Below are 20135 nucleotides of genomic sequence, written 5' to 3'. Positions count from 1 at the left end.
TACTGAATATAGTAAGTATGTGGAGCACCCACCAGCTATAAAGGTCTCTACTTGAAGATACTCTAAATGAAACTGCTTACTAATAGAATATGAGTGACATCATGTCATTTCCCAACAAATCCAAGATCAAACTTTTAACTGCTTAGACACGTGACTGTAGATCTTAAGTGCAGTGGACTTTGTGTATGTATGTATGTATGTATGTATGTATGTATCTATCTATGATAACTGGAAAGGGAATGTGAAGGTATATAAAAATATATGTTTTAGGCCCATATGTGAGAATTGCAGAGGTAAAACAACCATGCATAAAACTTTTAAAGCAACACAATAGAATAATATGATTTTAGAGTTAGAAGGATTTTTTCAGAGAGAAATCAAGACCACAGTGTTAGCTAGTATTTTGAAATACAAACTTAATAGTAGCAGTTAAACACAAATGTTACGGAGACTAAAAGGAATGGGACCATCTAAAACCTAGAAGGCCAATCCAGGGAGGCGTCTGGGAGGAAGTGAGTTCTGATGACTATGTATGAACAGAGAGATGAGAGGAGAGTATTGCAGGTAAGATTAAGAATTTATCAGTGCTCTCCAGCCAGAGGCCACCAGGAATTACCCGTGGTTGAACAGGTTGGGTTTGCAACTCGTTTCAGCAAGGGAGAAGGTATACCATAGGGAGATACGGGGCGTCTCAGTAAGAGGGTGTTAGAAATTAATTATAAGATTTTAAGATTTGAGCTTGTGTTATGTGATTTGGGAGAAGGTTTAAAGAAGCAGGGCTTTGCTCTGGATTGAAGCAGGGATAATCCTATGACTTTGTATCTTAATAAATCTTATCAGAAGGAGACAAGACGAGAGAGGCTAATACTATTATTGGCAAGGAAGTAGCAGTTACTCATTAGCCAGATTAGAGGGATATTGGTCATTTTGGACAATATCCATGTTTTTGTTTGTGTTCAGATATGATTACAGAATGGCCTTGTTCCTGTCCTGCACCGTCATGGTCACAGACTGGCTTGTCTGGTGTTGACGTTCTGTGAAATTGTTTCCATCGACAGGAGCACATCGGGGCCTGGTTGTAAGCGCCAGGCCAGCTCCTGGATGTCGGGGGTGGCTCTGCTCTTTCATAAACTGGAAATTATATCCCAATGTGTTTCTGATTCCATACACCAACCAAGATTTCCCTTACAAGAGGGTCCTGTTATGGAATGTTTCTCTTGGGGGTTATTGAGTGGATTTTCTTCCTATATTGTAAGGGTTTGTTTAACAACATTGATTAAATGCCACTGTTTACTAGGGGCTCAGCTAGATTCTGTGGGTGTCAGGATGACAAGGGTCTCAAGAATTTCATAATCTAATGGAGCCAGAAGTAAATGAGTGATTACAGGACATTGAAATAAAGCTGGCAGAGATAACCAGAATCGGTAAAGAATATTAGAGGCTCCTGCGATGAAGGGAATGCTGAGAAGGAGCAGGCTGTTTTGCAAATAGTAAGCTAATTACAGAGGTGCCAATAGGTTGGCAGCTGCTAAGGAATATTTTCCTTTTTGAGAATCAGCATCTTTGGGCTGAAGTGCAGGGTGAATCCAAGGAATCTCAGTGTTCTCTCTCTGAGATTTAGGCACAGGAGAGGCACAAATTTGGGCTCACTTGGCAAGCCACATATCAGATCTGCTGTGTGAACACACCTGTGCCAGTATTTGTAATACGGTCGAGTTACTTAGCATTTCTTAAGAGATGTTATTATTTCTAATCATAAAAGCAACAGATGCTCCCAACGAAAACTTTGGAAAATGCATTAAGTATAAAAAATCAGGGAGAAAATTTGCCTATGACCCCAAAGCACCCATCATATTTTGGCATTTTCTTCTTCATTTTTAACAAATTGTTTCCATAGTTAATAACATGTTACAACCTGCTCTCTTTGCTTAACCTTATGTCCAAGACATTTGCCGACTTCTAGGCAAGCTTAATTCATGTCTGCATAATATTTGATTGTGTGGACACACCACAATTTATTAACTGCTCTTAAAATTGGACCTTTAGGTGATTTCCAAATATCTGGCATTATAAATGGCATTTTGATGAAATCTTTGTTCACATTTCAGATTACTTCTCTAAGCGAGATCTGTGGAAGAGATTAATTCCTGGGTCAAAAGGTATGAATGTCTTAAAGACTCCTGATACTAAATGCAAAACTGATTTTCAGAATAGGTGAGCTTGTGACTGACAGTGGATGGAAATACCACCTGTTCATGCCTGTACTAGGGTTCTATGTATTTATTTTTAAATAAGAAAAGCTACCATTTTGAAATGAGTAACAGTGTTTTTTTAACTGCAGACTTTGTTTCTTTGTTGTCAAAACTGCTCTTAGATCATGTAACCTGTTAAACTATTGCGATCAACCATTCAAGTTTTAAAACTTTATTTACCCGTGTTCCTGATTATACAGATTGAGGCACAAGACAGAAGATTAGCCGGTGAATAATTTTTTAAAATCAGTAATATGCACACCCTGCGAGGGTGCTTTTCAGACCACACTGTTGAGAACCTGCAATGCCAGAGCCCCACTTTGCAGAGTGAACCTGGTTGTCCTCTGCCTCCATAGTTCCGTGGCCAGGTCCTCATAGCCGGGGGGTGTTGTAACTATTATGTTCCCGGTCCCTACACTGTTCAGAGGGAGTGTAAGCCAAGTGAGGGCAAGCTTGTGCCTATTTTGTTTATGGCTGTGTTCCCAGCAGGTGACCCTGGACCAGGTTGAGCCAGTACGCAGTATGTGAAGTCCCAGCTAGAATATGAAAACGCTTGAGATTTCCCCCTGGAGAACATCTGCTCTGTTAAACACCGATTCCTCTCGAATAAGCCAAAGATATTGAATTCGGAACCTTCTGACTTTGCTCCCTTTTCAAAAACAAAACAAAACAAAAACAAAAACCCAGCCCAATCATTGTATCTAGTTCTCGCAGTTGTGAACATTGACTCGTTCCATAAGAAGGAGGAACTTGCATCCTCGTTAGACCTCGGTACGGGGTTTTGTTCAAAAACATTGCCTGAGACTGCAAGAGAACTGTTAAGCTTACTAGAGTAGTCAATTTGAGGTGGGTGTTGAGTACCATTTTCAACCTTTCCACAACTGCTATTTTTCTATGAAAATAATACACAATTAAAATAAAAATAATTTTGGTTTTCTTCTAAAAGTCGAAGAAGAACATTATAGCATTATAACTCCATTTTTTTTGATGGATCTCAGTCAGTTATTTTGAACATAATTATTTTCATTCATTTACTCACCAAACCATGATTTAGTGAGCTTCATTCAGGAGTTGCTGCTAAATTATACTTATGACCCATTTTGCCAAATGTGAGGCGCATCGTATACAATGATATTGTAAAAAACCACATGGGAAATCATGACCCATACTTTTATTGTTTGGTTCCTGATAAGACATGGATGGATAGGATAGTCAACTCAAGCTCTGTAATAATTAATTAATAATTAATAATTAATTCCATAAATACTTGCTGGCAGCTGGGGATAGGGGAGGGATCAAAACCAAGGTTGTGGTGAGGGTACATTCTAGATGGAGACAAACAAAGCAGGTTCAGATGTGGAAAGTGCTATGGAGTCTGATGTAACAGAGCGCCTGGGTTTTGCAGATCAGATGATCAGGAAAGACACCTCTGTGTTTGAGGCTTTTGGGCTGAGACCCGCAAGATAATAAGAGCCAGCCTTGCATACTGGGGGGAGGGAAGGCTTTATCCTCAGGGCACTTGGAAGCTATTAGAAGGTTTTTCTTTTGGAGCATGATGTTTGAGATCGTTTATTAAAAGTAAGGGGTTGGGAGCAAAAACAACATTCATGTTAGAAACCCAAGATGTACCATACATCATTGCATGGCTGAAGACATTCCGTATATAGTATATCCACCTTCAAAGAGTGTTTAATATAAATAAAATATTAAGTACTAATATAAATATAGCTCTCTCAGTAGAACATAAACACCTTAGTCCAGTGCACATTTTTTTTGTTATGTGAAACTTGTATTTTTTAACTGTGTGTGGCATAGTGACTTATATATTGTGTGCATTCAGGAAATGTTGGCTGAGTTAATTATATTCGCTCTTCTCTGATGTCAGGGAGAAATATTACTGTGAGATATAAAATCACATTGAAGACACAGACTTTTTAGGAAAAGACTAAATCATTCCTTTGGAAATATTTAAAGTGCACGGGGCGCCTGGGTGGCTCAGTCGGATAAGCATCCTCTGTCTCCTCTGTCTGTTCCTCCCCTGCTCATGCTCTCTCTCTCAAAATAAACAGACTTAAAAAGAAAAGAAAATATGTAAAGTGTTAATTTTACTCTGAATATTGATAATATTTAAAAATTATATTCAGTGCTAAAATGCAATATTGAAAATAAAAATATAATACACAGATATAATTATCTTCTTTACATGCTTTCCCCCCTGTGGTGTATATGCAGAAATTTCTGCAAGGTCCACACGGTGTTCTTATCACACCTTACTTGACACGTGGCGATTCCTTATTTATTTTGTGAGTCTTCCAATTCTCAAATTAATTTCTGTCCAGAACTAACTCAGTCCAGTGCCTGCATAGTTGAATAGAAGACAATAATAGCATGTAATTAGTGATGTTTGTTAGTGAGTGTTTAGCTCAGTGTCTTTGGGGAGATCTAGTTCAAAATATACTTACTGAGTCATCTGACGTTTTTTGAGAGCAGGCTAAGTGCCAGTCACCATGGAGCACATGGGCTCTTCTGGAGGAGTTCACAGTCTAGAGGGCGCCAGTAAGGCTGAGTACTAGAGGGCACGGAATAGCTTTGGAAGATAATATACGGGTCTCCCTGAGTCCAAGTTTGCGGGAAAGGGGTGATCGTGAGTGAGACTGTGCACTAATTCACAGATGCCTTAAATTCAGAATTTGGTTAAGTGATTTTTAAAAGACAAATTACAAAAAGATGACAAAGATAGCACATGCCATCCATCTCTGGGTAACAAGGCCACCTGCAGGCTAACTCTCACTTCCACTGGTACTACCCTGGGGATTGCTGTTCTCCTGCCACAGCTGTCAGAAGTTCATTGCTAATTTGGCAGGAGACCTGCTGACTGGCGGCCCCTGGGACTCACCCCCACCTGCCACCCCATGAACCAAGCTCGCTCTTCTTCAGTGGGGGGTGGATAACAATTTGGGGGGAGGTACCTATTGGCTCTCCTGCCTTGGGGTCCAGCAACCTAAGCTCTTTCTCATCACACTGCTCCTTTCTGACCTTTACAGACCCCTGTAGCTGTAGATGGGAGACCTTCAGTCCCGCTGTCCTCTTGATTTCTTGTAGAGCACCGCTCATTCATTCCTTTATTCATTCATTCAGTACCTATTTTCTGAGTGCGTACAATGTACTGTTTTAGGCCCTGGATATCTAACAGGAAACAAAGCTCCTCTCCTTAGGACTCCTACGTTCCAGTTGGAGGAGACAGACAATAACCTATAATTTATTGTGACAGAGAATAAGAAAAATTAAGCAGGGCCCACAGACAGAGAACAGTTGGGATGGGGACTTGTGTAGCATCGTCACGGAGAAGTCCTCTGGCATTTGAAGCAGACACCTGAATGAAGGGAGGAAAGTAGTCGTTTGAATGTCTGGGGGAGGAGAGAGCCAGGCAGGGGAACAGGAAGCACAAGGCGATGCACAGGCAGCCTCCCAAGTGGGAGCTGCTTTGGAGTGTTTGAATAGCAAGGAGGCCAGCGCGAGGAGAACAAAGCAGAGGATACTGGAGGGCCGTGGGACCACGAAGGAACTTCGGATTTCAATCTGAGAGACTTGGGAAGCATCTGCCAGTCCTAACCTGCAGCGGGGGCTTTGCTGGGCCCAGCCCTCACCATCATTACTAGTCCCCAAAGGAAATATGCAGTGAGTGGAGGCCTAGGTGTCTGCGTTCACCATCTGGAGACCCTGCCTGATGGGTCTGAATTGTAATTCAAGGTCCTCAGAAATCATGGGATCAAAAGAAAGTGAGATTGATAAAGACCTTGAAGCAAGAATAACCAGAGGATTCTAAAGCCCATAGGAGATGTTTTATTTTGGATGTGTACAGAATTTTATTGTGGATTGAAAACACTGTGTATTCACAGATTGAGAGTGTGAGAGCTGTGAGGAGTTTTTTTCATACAACAGTGAGAAATCTGAGGTCTGGAAAAGCAGTTCACTTTTTTATAAGTCTGCCTAGTAAGCACAGGTGCAGAGACCAGATTAAAATCCAGGTCTGTCTCCTCCTAATCTTGGCCCCTGGGTGACACATGCATGTTAAGGAGCAGAAAATCTGTGAAATTTGGACTGAAATTAGCCATCTAATATTTACTAGGGCTGTCAGGGTTGGAGAGTTGGGGCATACCCAGAAAACTTTCTTAAATATCAGCATTGTTTGGTCAACAGATACTCACAGAGCACCTACTATGTTCTAGCCACTAACTATGTCTTGTGCGGGAGAAAATCTGGACAGGGAGCTTATCCTCATCTGGTAGTGGGGCACAAAAAATTACATCCTAAATAATGATGTGCCGATAAGTGTGAGTAGTGTCACGAAAACATACAGGGAGCTAGGAGGAGAGGGTCATGAGTCAGTGGGTTTCCTGGGAAACATTCACCTTATAAGATGGGACTAGAGACAAGAGGAACTTGTCCAGAGAAGCCTTGCCAGAGAGAGAAACAGTGCATGAAGGTGGAGGAGAGAAAGAATTTGATGTTTTTAAGGAACAGAAAGAAAGCCCTGTTACTGGACCACAGCAGGGGAGAGAAGGTGGAAAGAGAGGTTATAAGCTGGGCAAAAGCTATCATGAAGTGCTGTATGGAAAATGATAAGGGCTGGATACTTGGCTTCCAAAGAGCAGGCTTTGAAAGAAAGAGGAAATGCATGAACTGCTTTACATTTAGACACCATTTGGGCTGTTTTGTGGTGAAGGTGTTGGAGGAGGCAAGAATGTATGGAGGAAGAAACAACAGAGCCTTAGACTGGGTGGCAGAAGTGATGTTGGAGATTTCTGGACAGAGTGAGGACAGGTTCTGAAGATAGCATCAGCCAACACTGGTAACTGACAGGACGTGGGAAGTTGTGGTCCAGGAAATGTCAGGATTTTAGCATGACTGAGTAGATGGATGGTGGTATCGTTTCATAGGTGAGGAAGACTTTTCCTAACTTTGGTTCATGTGTTCACTTTTGGACTCATTACGGTTGAGACACCCATGAGGCATCCCAGGGAAAAGAGCAAGTGGACGTTTGGACTGATGGGTCTGGAGCTCACATGTGAAATTTATAATGGAAGCATAAATTTGAGAGTTAATGAGCATGTCATTGGTAATAAGTCATGGAGTGAATAGATTCTGAGCTTCAAAGAAGGTGACTTAGGATCATGCTTTGGGGGTTTCTACGTTTAGAGGTGGTTAGAGAACATACCAAGAAGTAGTGGCCCTAGAGGTAGAAGGAAAGCCAGGGCTGTGATATCAGTGATGAAAGGTACATGATATTAGCAGTAAAGCTTTGCTTGCAAATGTCCCTTAGTGAACACTTTCTGAAGATCTGGGTTCAATTTCTTTCTCCAATTTAATCTCCCAGATGTAGCATAGCCTTCAAACTTTTGGGTGAAATGGGATTAGAAATTACTGAGCATTTTCCTTTTGAATTTCATGTCATAGTTGTTGGTATTGAATTAGAACAGAATAGATGCACGAGTTAACTTCTTCACAATAAAATAAGGATTGAGTAGCACATCTGAAGGTCAGTTTCATTATTGCGCTGACTACCAATCTATTCTCTTATCAACTCCTTCTATTTGCTGCCTTCTATTTGACTAGGTCTTTATTCTTTTTAAAGCATTTGCATATACTTCTAAATTAATAAAGCATATATTTTAAAGCCTGTCATATATTAATTTTGCGATAGATGTTTTTGAAACCACAAATAGGAGCTTAAGCTATTTTATGTTCCAGGACACTATAAAAAATTATGTAATTCAAGATACTTGCTTGAACATCTAGCTGAAGACTCAGGATTATGCTGGCTCTTATTACTAATGCATTTTTAGCTCATTAAAATGGAAGAGAAAAGACACCTGTTATTAGAGGTTACTTTTAGCCTCTCCATTTGGGAGCTTAGTTTAGTCCATTCAGTATCTGGTGGTGGACCCTGAGGGAGCATCACATCCTTGTTCGTATTTTCCTAAAGGAAAAAAGAGTGGAGAGTCACCAACAGTATGTGACACTAATGTGCAAAAATCAAAAATCATCTTTGTCAAATTAGAGGTTGATTAACTACGTTTCCTTTACATTTTCTCAAGTCTTCTAATGCAGTCTTCTCATTTTTTATATTTGTCGTTATATTAAAATATCTAAGATTCAGGAATAGTCTTATGTATGAGACGAAGTTATCAGAGCACTTACTAATGCTTATTATGTCTCCAGTACTTTCTTAGGTTATGACTGAAAAGTATGAAACAACTCTCTGGACTTTGAGTCCTTTGGAAGCTAGCACCGTGCTGCTCAGCGTCTCTGGTGACAGCGAGAGCCTTTAGTATCTCCTTTGGTACTTTTCCACTTCTTATTTGAATGCTTAGAAGGGGGATGTTGGCAATGGTTTTATCCATTCCGGCCTAAGTGTCCATCTGTTATGTAAGACCTTCATCAATGGCGCAGTGCCAGGTACCCCTTGCTGTGTTCGCTGATCCATCCATCTTCTTTCTTGCCCCTAACAAAAAAAAAAAAAAGAAAAGAAAAGAATGGAAGAAAAAAATCTGCCTTTTAGTGAACGATCTCTGAAGATAACCCTTGAGGAGAGGAGCTGAGCTGTCTCCCATTTTCAGAGAGGACTTTTATGAGTATTGGTGGAAGTCGACCTGCCCTTGGACCAGTGTGGCTGGTCACTGAGGTTGCGTGAAGAACCGCTCTCTGCCCTGGGTTACTGTGCTGGCAGCTCCACTAACTTTTCCCCAAGTACAGTGCTCTCAGGATGTTAGCCGAATTCCTGTGGTAACTGCTGTCCATTGAGTGGCAGTCACAAAGCTGCCAAACAAACATCATCACGCGATATTACACCTAGATAACGGGAGGTAGCCTTTTCCTTCTGTTGAGGTGCGCACCTGAAAGGCAGCTTGTGGAAAGAGTCAGAGTGTCTTTGTAAAATTTAAGTAGGGGCCAGGAGGGTTTATTTGGTTTTTATTCTTTAGTTTTCTATGGTTTACCTGATAGGATTTGGGGAATTGCTAACTAAAGGTTATCGTTTGAAAGGCTGGCTAACTGACCTGCCTGGAGTTTCTCTGGGTGGGATTCCATCTCTGATCTGTGCTCTCTCTGAACATTCATTCTGGAAACCACTGCCGTCTGGCTCCCTGGCCCAAGTGACTCTCCTTCAGAGATATTTTTAAAATATATAGCCAGCTTTTGATTATCTGAGCTATTTATGATATAAGTGAGATTTGGGGGGGGGGGAAGAATCCCATTGCTGGGGATAACTTGAAAATCACTGGAAAATTTCAGCTTTACCACCTAAAAGCTATGTGATCTTGGTTAAATCGCTCAACCTTGCCGAGCCCCACATTGCTAGTGACGTGATCTCCTTAGAAGGGTTATTCGGGTTGTAAAAGGTCATGTAAGTTAAAGATCCTGCAGAGTGTGTGACTCTAAGTGGACACTGCCCAGTGTGGTCTTTTCTCTCCTTTGACTTCCACCAGGATGACCTTGCTTTGTACACCTGCTCTGGGTGAGGCAACTGTTAGCTCCGCCTGAATGTGATATTTTTGTAGGGGCTGGGGGAGCGAGGAGGGAAGCACTCTTCATTCTTCTAATCCACCTCGAATGCACCTCTTCTGTGGACTCTTTCTGTGCCTCTCTCGGGAGAGTTGGATGCATTTTCTAGAACTTGCAAGGTGCTTTGCACATGCCAGCAGCTCGGGCCAGTGCCCTGAGAATGTCCCCCTTCTGTCTCTCCAAACCGCAGGGGTGTAAGTAGTAAAAATGGACCTAATGTCTCTTTCAGGACAACAGAAAGAATCAAGTGGAGAATGGAAGGGGAATTTTTTTTTTTTCTATTAGTGGTGTTACCAAAAAACAGAGCCTACTTCAGTTGTATTGTTGGAGAGCTGTGCGCTTGCCTTTGGGAGACCAGTGGATTGAAGAAAGGCTGTCTCTGCACAAGAAGTACCCCCGTCCCTGTGCCCAGGCAACGTCCCCCACCACTTGCCTGGGGCAGGGGCAAGGAGTATGCACCAAGCAGGAATGTTTCTGCTATTCAGGCTGCTGAGTTTGCGCTATCATATTTCTACTGTTAAGTTCTTCGTCTGTGGCCAGGCTCCTCAAGGCACTTGACCTCAGACAGGAAGCAGACCCTCACCTGATGAATTGTGTGCACCCCATAAGGCCAGGTGTGATGTCCTATTGTGTTTATGACTCCTCTCAGGAGATTGTGGAATTGTCAAATTAAGTTGAATTAGGACAGTAGTTCCGGGAGGGGGGGTGGTTTATTAGGTGCCTGTAGTATAGCTGCTCTTTGATCGGAGGGTCTTATCAAGCCAAAAGTATTAACTAATTCAGAGGAAGAGCCACTGTATACTTAGACATTTTCTTCTTTATGATTGCTAAGAAGTCAGCAGTGCCATGCTGAGGAGAGTGAGACACTGAGGCGGTGAGTCTGGGCATGCTGGCATTCTAAAACATAGCCAGATGGGAATATTGCATGACAATAGATAATCCAGTCTTTTCTTGGCCTTATTCATTTTGATGTTTTGAAACATCCATGAAGCCATCTTAATAAAATTGACAGCTGAACACTTGAACGCCTGGCAGTGGCTAATAATCTGGTCCCCATAGCCATCAGAACTCATCAGAACTAGACAATGTTTTCCGCATCTCTCTGAGGATACTGATCGATAAATTCTGAGCTGTCATGCTCGAAACCCACTAAGCGTCCTCAGTTTTATTTTTTAGCGTTTTAGTAAATCACATTTGGTTGGGATAGAGATAAAAATGAATATCAAAAAGTGCTGAGTAATGTCTTTATTATGAGTACAAATGATTATTTTTCCCTTTTAAAATTTTTCTGAATAGTTCTGATAAATAGTAAAACTTTGCAAGAGCCAATGGACCCAAAGTAGTTCGATTCAAATAATCGAAAAAGAAGAAATCACTTCTTAAGTACTTTCTGAACATTACTAGTTTTTTTAATCAGTGCTTTATATAAAATAACTTTACCTTTATGAATGTATTTCTTTTTGTTTATTAACATTTGCCATCTAAAGATTTTGTTAACGTACTTTTCAAAAAGCTGCACGATATTGTTACCTATGTTTTTATAGTTTTTAATTAATAAAAAAGGAAATAACTCTTGTGACATTTAGGGTTTTCCTTTGCAATTTTCTTGATTTAGGAAAGAAAAGCATGTCTCCCAGATGTATCTTCGGGTATTTTGGCATTTCCTATCAAGCTTAACACTTGAAGTGATGATCACATCACACTGAAGTGAACTTGCCAGGGTGGGTGGGGCAGATAACTCTCCCCCTGAAGTTTTCTGACGGAGTCTTTTTCTTTTCCTCTTGTTAGAAGCTTTAGTGTATCAGACAGTTCAGGATTATTTTTGCTTTTTCTCACATATCACAAATGCTTGTGTTTGGAGTACATTTACTTATTGTCTTTTTGCAAAGGGATTTCTATCGCAGCATCTCACCCACTGATGGAAACACGAGAAAACCATTCTGTCATTTTTAATACAATCTTTTGGGTATAAATATAGAAGAAAGCAGTCAGAAAAAAAGCAGTCTTTTTTATGGTTTTTAAAAATGTATTTATTTATTTTTGACAAAAGAAAAGCACAAGTGGGAAAGAGAGAGGGAAATATAGAATCCGAAGCAGGTTCTAGGCTCTGGGCTGTCAGCACAGAGCCTGATGCGGGGCTCAAACCCACAAAGCGCAAGATCATGACCTGAGCCCAAGTTGGATGCTTAACCAACTGAGCCACCCAGGTGCCCCGCAAAAAGCAATCTTTATCTAGAAAAGGGGTTTTGCATTGTTAACATGGTGTTCCATGCATGTGCTTTGGGGGCATTGTAAGTTACAGAGATCAAAATAATAGAACTTTAATTTCTTGGCTCCTGGGGCCACCCCAAGGACAGAGGAGGGCCAGGGCTCCCTGCTGGGATGCTTTGTCCTGGAGGTTAGTTGAGAAACACACCCATTCCCCCCAAGACCCAGGGAGGACTCAGCAGCTTTTTATGGCCATTTTTATAATCTGTTTATTCTTCCAGTAATCTAACAGAGTTTGTTTACATTCTAAACAGAGTTTATTATTGGGGATTTGGCAGACCATTTCTTCTGTTAACCTTATTACATAAAACAGTTGTGTTATTTTGTCAAATCAAAGCTCCTCCAATAAATAATTGTAATGCAAAATAAAGCTAGGTCCCTACCCTGGCTAAACACTCACCATAAAAGTAAGTTTATGATCATTTTGTAGAGGAGGCTGTTTAATAAGATTGCTTCCGATTCTTCCAGTTCCTTCAGCTCCACCAAAACCCTCCGAAGAAAACGCCCTTAATTAGAAGCTCATTGTCTAAAAAAAAAAAAAAAAAAAAAAAAAGAGAAAAAAAAGTTAATTTCTTTGTACTTCTTTAATTTTAAAGTTATATTATGTTCCCCTTGGAGTAAAAGAAGGCTTACAGCCTTGCAACCAGTGATCATGCATGCCACTTTCTTTTTTGAAAACCTTTTCTAGGAGTCTAAGCATCAACCAACTCATAGCTATGTAATCTCCCATTATTATAAATAACTTTCAAGAAGGATTTTCAGGCATATTTTTAGGGGCTACCTTTTGCCCTTTGGCCATGCTTTGAAATGCAAAATGCTCGGTTGAGAAAATTATCCTTTAGTTGAGGAAGAAACTCCCCCTTTTTTCTGAAATCTTACTGATATCCTGGAGAAAAGTTGTGTATTTGTGAGGCGTTAGGTCTTAAACTTGAGTTATCCAGTTATCCTGTGTTCTTTATTTCACTTACATGTATGTGTCTGCGTTTACACAACTGACATGCAGTCGTCGGGTGAGGGGGGTGGGGAAGATCTGAAGTACTGAAAGAGCTTTGTGGTTTCCATTCTGTTGGCTCATCTCAACCCCGTCCAGGAAAGGGAAATGGTCTCTAACAAAGTAGAACAGGAGCCCCATTAGGGACCAGTCCTGTGCACTCAAGCTGAGATGGACAGGGGAGAGATGTCCGTGTGGCCCGCATGTGAATGGTATGAAATCTCTGAGGAAAAGACTAGCTGCTCAGTTTGCTTACAACATAAGAGCTATCCTGGACTAAGCTCCTGTTTGTCAGAGAGGCTAGAATTGCCCTAATGGTGCCCCTTGCACAGTTTCCTTTTAGAGTTACTAAAGGAGACCGTGTTATTGTCAGCCATAAAGACTGGCCCTGGGGAATTGATGGGCTTTTCAGACCAGTAGAGAGAATGTGGGGAGGTGATTAGAGAAGGCTTCTAAACTCTTCACCTTGTGTGCCCCAACCCCCCCAGCCGCCTGGCCCACAGATGCAGCACTGCCCAATGTCTGTCCCTGCCGAGCACCAGCTTTCTGGTACAGAAAGGAAACCTTGGGTCTTTAAAAGCTACTCTAGGTGATGAGCACTGAAATATTTTTTTCAACAACAGTAACCGCCCCCCCCAAAAGAAAGAAAGAAAGAAAGAAAGAAAGAAAGAAAGAAAGAAAGAAAGAAACTGGTAAAAATGTAATCTCAACAGATAATGACCTTAGAATGTTCTCCAATAAAACAGGTTCGCTTTGCATTACAATATCATTATTTTAGAACTGTGTCCGAAGGCAGTATTCCTTTTTCTTCACCTGCAGCATTGGAAAGCCAGGTCCTTTTATGGATAACCCTGCAGTAGCCCAGGCACTCCCTCTTGGAGAACCTATTTCTAAACCTGATCCCTTTGACTGTGATGAGGCAGTCATACAACACAGCTCATTCGTCAGTAATCCTTTAATGCTATTAAAGTGAGTAGGTGGAAGAGGGCCCTTCTTTAATTATCAACTCTAAGAGGATTTGGCCCCTAGGATGCTCTGGAACGCTATCATTTTGTGGCAGTACGCCTTTCTTATACAGAGGTGTTAGGTAAAAGATGCTGGAATGCTTAAAAAGAAAGAATGAGGGATCACCTGTCTGTGGCTGTCTCCTAATCCTCTTGTGTTTATAATAAAAGTAATATAGCCATACTAAAGGCCTTTGGGATAACTCCTATAATTCCTTAGTAGCAGAATGAATGTTATTGTTTGGATAGGGTTTTTAAAAGGATGGGAAACCTGTATCTTTTAAGTTTGAGTGCAATCATGTAGACTTGACCACATGGCTTCCCAAAGTTTGTTTGCAGTTGGTTGAGTTAAGGGGACTCAAATCTGTAGAGGGAATTCTAGGTGAAAAATCATGACACAGTTTCCTTACCCATAAGTATCTTCCCCTGAAATTGTCATACATGAGCAACTGGACCTAAGGTTTACACCGACGAGGCTGGTGTAGAGCCCTGTCCCACTTCTGGTGTTTTTTTTTTCTCTCTGGGAGGTCCTTTTTTATGTCCTTTTGTGACGGTAGGAAAGGATGCAAAAAATGGGAGGCGATCCAATATGTTAGAGCATTGAAAATTTGTAGTTAGTTTCTGCTTCACAGGCAAAAGTTTTCATAATCGATAGTATGGGAGTGGAAGAGAGAAAGACAAGTTCCACTCAGGAAGGAGGAGAGTACAGTTTTAAAATTCAGTAACTTTATTATACTCTCCACTAGTGGAGATCCCTTGGGGAATATGTCCACTTCAGCAATCTACATATCGGGAGGGAAGTGAAGGAGTTGAAGTTTTAGGTGAGCATTAAGTCTTGATGAAGAAGTTGGAAAATGGGGTTTTCAAATGTGTAAGAATCAGATATCTCCCTCTTTAGGGAAAAACCAATTAAAAAGGAAATGTGCTTAAACTACAACATTAGGAAATTATTTATCTGTAGATGCTTCCAAAGAAAGTTGATAAGCCCCAGAAAGAATTATCAAGAAAGGTATTGTATCTGTCCGTGGAGAAAATGGGACCTGTCCCCTGGGTGAGACGCCTCATTGCTTAGGTTTCTGTTGATGTGATATGTGTATTCTTGCTTAGTGTGTTTTCATTCATGTATAGTATTTTATAATAAAAATTCATGTATCTTTATCTTTTCTATTTCTGATTAAGGTGATTGATTCTTTTACTGAGTGGCATAATTAGGTAATCATGCTTTCTCAATCTTGTCATCAGAAATGATGACTATTAATTTTTATGTCTGTAAGTAGATACTGGATTTTTAAAATAATCATAATACTTAAAAATACATGCATCATTCAGTTATAAACACTAAAATTACCAAGATTGAAAAAAGAAAGCATTTGAATGTCCTTACTGAAAAGTATTTATTGCAGTTTATATGAATGACATCAATTACTGCAGGTATGGGTGCTTTTATAAAACCATTTAGCTCATGACATTCAGCGTATCACTAAATGGCAATCATTTTTTTTTAAAGATTTTATTTTTAAGTAATCTCTACACCCAATGTAGGGCTCAAACCTACAACCACAAGATCAAGAGTCACATGCTCTACACCCTGAGCCAACCAGGCACCCCTACATGGCAATAATTTTAACACTAATCATTACGTTTAAGGAGAAGACCAGCAGAACTTATTTTTTGAAAAAAACAATGCATGATTCATCTGATAAAGATGTATTGATATAAATACAAAATAAAACACGTTTCATATAAAAATAAAATAGATACAATATGAAAATACTAGTATATTCCAGTTCCATTCATTGCCTCTCAACAGATTATAACTTTAGAATAAATTTTAGATTGAAACTATAGATGGTTGGATTTGGGTAGTCCTCTGATTTTACAGATGAGGAAACAAAGATTTAGAATTGGGGCTCAATCATGCAGCAAGGCTTGGAGAAGCAGGAACCAGATTGGGGCGGGGGCAGCTCCTTTTTCTGAGCCCAGGGCTTGTTCCCACTGTTGTGCCCTGTCCAGAATGCCAAGTGTGGATTTTGAGAAGGGCAGTCAAGATACACACTAGGAATAATGACGAGGAGGATAGCTATTTTGGTGTCTGTACCTTTAGGGGAAGACACAGGAATGAGCCTGCAGAAGAGAACTAAGACCAGGAACTGTAGGACACCAAGCCAACTCCCTTGCCTAGGACTCTTGTGAAAGGTAGGCTTTTCCAATGTAAAGGACTGTGTGACATAGGTACTACTTTAGAACTTGAATTTCATCTTTCTGCAAAGGATATGCTTAACGTTTGTTAGTGTGTACTCTGTGTACTTTGCTAGGTACTTTGTTCATGCCTTCTCATTTGATTCTCACTGTGCCCTGTAAGGCAACAATTCTCCATCTAAGAAGATTCTAGAAAAATGAAGGAACTTACCCTTGGTTGCTTTCCAGGTAAGGGGTTTGTCCCTAGAACTTTTGCTCTTTGACACTATGTTACCTCTCTCAGCCCACAACTCTATCATTATATAAGAAAAAAAAATTTAGGGGCGCTTGAGTGGCTCAGTTGGTTGAGCGTCTGACTCTTGATTTTGGCTCAAGTCATGATCCCAGGGTCGTGGGATCTAGCCCTGCATCCAGCTCTGCACTGAGCATGGAGCCTGTTTGGAATTCTATCTCTCTGTGTCTCTCCCTCCCTCCCTCTCCCCCCTCCCTCACTCACACTCTCTCTCTCAAATAAAAAATAAATTGAGGGAAAAAGTTGTTATAAACTTGAAAGTAATATACAGTGTTAATATGGATCCCAGGGCTCTCCAACCAAAGATTTTTTAACATGATAGGGGAAAACAATGCTATAGTTCTTTAGAGTTGTAAGAAACCATTAATTTTACACATAGAAGCTCAACAAGCCAGATTTTAGTACCATCAGTTGATTCTGATGATTTACTGATTTTCAGATCTCAAAAATTTAAAAATTTATTAAAAAAAATTTTTTTAATGTTTACTTATTTTTGAGAGATGGAGAGACAGAGCACAAGGGGGGAGGGACAGAGAGAGAGAGAGAGAGAGAGAGAGAGAGAGACAGAATCAGAATCTGAAGCAGGCTCCAGGCTCTGAGTTGTAGCACAGAGCCTGACACAGGGCTCGAACCCACAAACCACGAGATCATGACCTGAGCTGAAGTCGGACGCTTAACTGACTGAGCCACCCAGGCGCCCCCAAAATTTAAAAATTTCTGAGTAAAATTTCCAGGTCAGTTGTATTAAGTAAGGGACAAAAGTTCAATATTCCATGGGCTGGTTTCATTCCATGGGCTTCCATTGTTATAAGGAAGCCACAGGGTCTCTACTCAGTTCTTTGTTAATACCCATAACTTAAGAAGGGTAAAAACTGGTTTATAAACATGGTTCATATTGACACTTAAGAGTTACTAATAAATAGTATTCTGCTTTCCAGTGCATTAAGCATTTGTCAAGAATGCCAAAAAAAAAAAAAAAAAAAAAAAAAGAATGGCCAAAAATAAGTGTTTTGGTTTCTTGGATGTTCTAGTCAACCAAGAATTGCTCTAAATGCTTTATCAATTTTCAAAAAGTAGAACAAATGAAATCTGCAACAAGCCCCCAAACTACTTTTGACTATAAATCTTTCTTTGATGAAAGAAATCTCATGTCTTGGCACACCTGCGTGGTTCAGTCGGTTGAGCATCTGACTTTGGCTCAGGTCATGATCTCATGGCTGGTGAGTTCAAGCCCCACATCTGGCTCTCTCGCTCTCAAAAATAAATAAACATTAAAAAAGTGTTTTTTTAAATCTCATGTCTTGATTGACACGATTATAAATCATACAGTTTTATTTATTTTATCTCAGTTGTTTAGGTCCTGGAGGTTTTATTTTAACTGTCAGTCATCTAATTTTTTTAACTTTATTTTTTCACTTGAGAGAGAGAGAGAGAGAGAGCATGTGTGCATGCACGTGCCACACAGGAGAGGGGCAGAGAGAGACAGAAAGAATCTCAGGCTGTCTCCGTGTTCAGCAAGGAGCACATGCGGGGATCGATCCTATGACCCTGGGATCATGACCTGAACTAAAATCAAGAATGGGACCCTCAACTGACTGAGCCACCCAGGAGTCCGTCAGTCATCTAATTTTAACCAAGAAGCATTCTAAAGTTCTTAACGGTAGCTGGAAAGCAAATTTGAATATGTTATGTTTTGGAAATGACCAGCACCATGTACCGTATCATGCAAAGATAGCACACATTATGTAGGGTGCTGTCATGCAGAGGCTAGGGGAGTGTGAGAGAGGCATTCAGAGCAGCTCTGCCACTTTGTGGTCTGAAGAGTGTCATTTAATCTCAATAAACTGTTCCTGACTTTGCAAAGCAAGATTAGTACTAACTGCTTCATAGGATTGCTACAGGGTTTCAGTAATTAAGTATACGAGAAAGCTTGACAAGAATTAGTATTCTTTATACACTTAAAAGGACAAACTATCTTTCTCATGAATATCTCTTCTCCATAGCAGAGGGGGATGCATTGCATATGGTAGGTGCTTAATAAATGCTGATAATGGACTAGGACTGTGAAAAGAAAAGACTGCCCAGTAAGAAGCAGATGTCCACTAACACCAGATATTGCCTCATTGCTGGTAAATTCCTTCTTCTGGATCAGCTCCCACGTTTGTGGGGTTGTTCTGATCCTCCAAGGCAACCTTGAGTGTTTGGTTTCCTCTGCCCTGGTCTTCGTGGGCTCTCCTTCATTACAGCAGGATTCCTCAACCTCCACACTAGTGATAATTAGGACCAGATAATACTTTGCTGTGGGAGACCATCCATGTGTTTTAAGATGTTTAGCCACATCTGTAGCCTCTACTTACTAGATGTCAGTAATGTCCCACTCCAAGTTATAACAATAAAAATGTCTCCAGAGGCGCATCGTGTCTCAGTCAGTTGAGCATCTGTCTCTTGATTCCCACTCAGGTCATGATCCCAGGATCATGGGATTGAGTCCAGTGTTGGGTTCCATGCTGAGTGTGGAGCCTGCTTGGGACTTTTTGTCTCTCTCTCCCTGCCCCTCTCCCCTGCTTGCACTCTTTCTCTGTATATAAAACAAACAAACAAAAATGTCTCCAGACATTTCCTCTTGTCCTCTGGGCACAGGTTGCCCCTGGTTCAACACTACTGTCGACGGCAGACCTACAGCATTCCATGCTTTGCAATGTGGTAATTGGTTTGTCTGTGCACCTGCCCGCCAGAGTGCCAGCTCCAACGGGAAGTGCCATGTCTTTCTCTGAGCCGTGGTTCCCATGCTGGTCGAAGAGCAATAAATACAGAAGGGGGAAAAAGAAAAGATGCCTAAAGAAGGAAACAGTAATTGGGTTGGCCCCTTACGTATAGAGGATTTTTGTTTCCTTTTAGACCAAAAGGGCAAGGACTCCCCATCACCTCAGGTCTCTTTTCCTGAAGCCATTAATGTCACCGCCTTCTTTTCAGATCTTCTTCCCCCTTCATGCCTTGATTATTGATAGAATTATGCAGTGTGTCCACTCAAAGTAGATGTTAATCTGGGATTGAATACTTGAGACTTTAGGCTTCCAAGTCCAGGCAGGGATTAAAGGCACCTCTGTCTCTCTCTTAAACTCCTTCTACACCTGGAACTCCTTCTACTCCTAGAACACCTTCTACACCTGGGCTCCAACCATCTGTTCCCTGAAGACCCCCCAATATGTGTCTCTAGCTGAGAACCTCCCTATGAATTCCAGAATCATGTTTTCTAACCCCTGGAGATCCCTTCTTGTGTATTTGACAGACTTCAAAACCAGAAACCTGGTGTGAATAATAGGACAGAACTCCACATCTTGCTTCCTTGCTCCTTCTCAACTCCCTTCTGCATTTTTTATCCCAGGGAACAAAGCCATCCCAGCCCTGGTGCAGGGATCTGGAGTCAGAATTGTCCTTTGCTGCTTGATGACTCAGTGACCTTCTGCAGATTATTTCTACTCTTGTTGCCTCATTTTCCTCATCTGTCAAGTGGATATTGATCTCCCAGGGCTGTTGTGAGGATTACAGGAGACAATGTATGCAAA

The 20135-nt window shown here is 40.9% G+C and overlaps 1 protein-coding gene across 1 annotated transcript in view; it reads left to right on the top strand.

Annotated features, from left to right (window-relative positions):
* TMEM200A (transmembrane protein 200A) overlaps positions 1-20135 on the top strand; it is a 65925-nt gene continuing 45790 nt past the window's right edge. The window contains exon 1 of the mRNA XM_053222246.1: positions 1-2167. The gene's annotated coding sequence lies outside the window, so the exon portion shown is untranslated. The remainder of the gene's footprint in view (positions 2168-20135) is intronic.

The sequence above is a fragment of the Acinonyx jubatus genome, chromosome B2 (assembly GCF_027475565.1).
Source record: "Acinonyx jubatus isolate Ajub_Pintada_27869175 chromosome B2, VMU_Ajub_asm_v1.0, whole genome shotgun sequence".
In the NCBI taxonomy this organism is placed as follows: domain Eukaryota; kingdom Metazoa; phylum Chordata; class Mammalia; order Carnivora; family Felidae; genus Acinonyx; species Acinonyx jubatus.
This window is presented reverse-complemented; position numbering and strand designations above follow the sequence as displayed.